This window comes from Ursus maritimus, unplaced genomic scaffold (assembly GCF_017311325.1).
Source record: "Ursus maritimus isolate PB19 unplaced genomic scaffold, ASM1731132v1 scaffold_6, whole genome shotgun sequence".
In the NCBI taxonomy this organism is placed as follows: domain Eukaryota; kingdom Metazoa; phylum Chordata; class Mammalia; order Carnivora; family Ursidae; genus Ursus; species Ursus maritimus.
Window position 1 is genome coordinate 34400240 of NW_024426774.1, and position 2539 is coordinate 34402778.

Here is a 2539-nt window from a genome sequence, read left to right on the forward strand (position 1 = left end):
CTTCCTGGTCAGTGGTTCCCAAACCCGGCTTTCCTTAAGAACCCTCTAAACAACTTCTTAAAAATACAGGTTTCTGGGGTGCCTGGGTGGCATAGCCCGTTACCATGTGGCTCTTGGTTTCGGCTGAGGTTGTGATCTTGGGGTTGTGAGATAGAGGCCCACGTCGGCCTCTACGATCAGCGTGAGTCTGCTTGGGATTTTCTCTCCCTCTCCCTCTGCCACTTCCCCCTGTTCTCTCTTCCTCTCTCTCAAATAAATAAATAAATCATTAAAAAATACAGATGCCTGTTTCCATCCTCGGGCAACTGGATCACAATCTCCAGGGCTTGGACCCTGTCCTATATTTTTTTTTTAGAGCTCCCCAAGTCCATGCAGTGAATGAAAAGAAAACTCTGTCAATCCCACACATTCATCCTCAAACCAAAATCCCCAATAAATTATGGTGCATATAAAGAACATTACACCATCACTGTGGTGGGCCCTGCTGAAATTGGCAATTAATCCCCCTTCTGCACGAATCTTTACTTTGATTCCTTTGATCTCAGAGAGATGAGCTTTCAAGACACCAAGAGATGGAGACTAGTGAAATTGTTGCTCACCCCCAGCCATCTTTCTATCAAGGGTACAATTTCTCCTGAGCCTAAATGTCCTGGACTCTGGAGCTGGTGGCTCACTTGTCCTCCAGGTGGACACAGAAGGGTTTGGCTTCCATCCATAACCAGGCACTGAGGGCATGAGCAGGTGGGTGTGGTGGTGTTCTAATGGTTGCTTATATCCCTTAAAGCAGAAATCACAGGTCTGGATCATAGCCTGGCTTGGCTCCATCCTCCTTCAGGACCCAAAGTATGCAACTCTTCACTAAACAATAAGCAAGCCCAAGCACCAAAGACTGGTCAGACAAGGCAAGTGTGCAGACCTCCACGATGTTGCCACCCGAGGCTATCTTCCAGTAAGGGGACTAACGGATACTGATGAAACTTGCCTGAGCATACGGGCCCTGGTTTATTCTCTCTGTCTACTCCCCTAAGAAAGAGAAATTGTCACACGATGGGGTTAAGGTGTTGAGAAGGCTGCCAGCACAATGGCTCCAGGGTTAATTCAACAATAGTCCACCAGTGTAATTTAGTAGAATAACAGCTTAAAAGGGAAAAGCTTTGTGATGTCTCTAAGAGAGACCAAAGAGAACTGATCAAAGTCATACCCACTCTTGATAAAATCTCTTGGCAAACTGCAAGTACAAGGAAATGCCCTGAATGTGATAAGGGGTCCTAACCAGAGGAAACCTGGAACTTAGTGGTGAAAACTTAGAAACACTCCTTCCATTCAAAGATGGGACAGGATATGCATGCCTACTCCTCTACCATTCGGTTTTGTCCTGGAAGTTTACCCAGCATAGTAAGACAAGAAAAGGGACAAGAAGGAACAAAGCAGTCTTCATTTACAGGGGACATGATTGTCCACCTATATTATCCAAGATGATCAATGGATAGACTCTTAGAGCGAATACAAGTGAGGCCCAAGGTGGCCAGATACAGGTGACCCCACAGGAAATCATCAGGAGGCCAGTGCCCCAGAATGGCCAGTTAGGAAAAGTAACATCAAAGAGGTTCCAGCCATGATAGCAACACAACTACAAAGAACGCAGGAACACAGGTAACAGAAAATATGCAAGATTTTTAAGAAGACAGCACATCTCTACTGAAGGACACAAACATCTTGATCAAATGGAAACATGTGATGTTCATGGATGAGAAGACTTGGTAAGCAGTTGTGTACATGGATCTGGAACTTGGGTGAGAGGCAGGTGATAAATGGACTTGGGAGTCATTGGCATGGATCTGAGTGATTTCTCCAAGGAAGAATATGGACATGGGGGAGCGGGGAAGAGAAGATGACTCCAGTTGGAGTGTTGAAGGTCACCAAGCCAGAGAAATAGGTGGGAGACCAGGACAGTGAGGTCACTGAAGCCTAGGAAGGAAGCAGTGTCAAGCAGGGGGGCCCAGTGATATCAAATGCTGGGGAGAGGTTGGGGAAGATAAGGGTTGATTGGGGCCCATTGTACTTGGTAAGGAGAAGTTAATTAGTAAGCTAGGAAGGAGCAGCTTTCTGTGGAGCAGTGGGAACAGAAGCCGGATTGCAATGGATTGAAAATAAAAATGGGCGCCTGGGTGGCTCAGTTGGTTAAGCACCCGACTCTTGGTTTTGGCTCAGGTGGTGATCTCAGGATTGTGAGACCAAGCCTTGCGTGGGGCTTCCCACTCAGGAGGGAGTCTGCTTCCTCTCTCTCTCTCCCTCTGTCTTTCCCCCTGCATGCACTCTCTCTCTCAAATAAATAAATAAATCTTAAAAAAAAAAAGGAAATAAGAAGTTCTTTGGGGGGTAAATATGGCAGATGAAACATGCATGTCTACTTTAGTGCCTTCTTGAAACTATACTCAAATGATAGTAAAGGTTGTTTTTGAAAGGCATAAAACTACAAGGACAGGACTAATGGGAGAAAAAAAGTTTAGAAGCTGGAAAACAGATAGACTGTAACTAG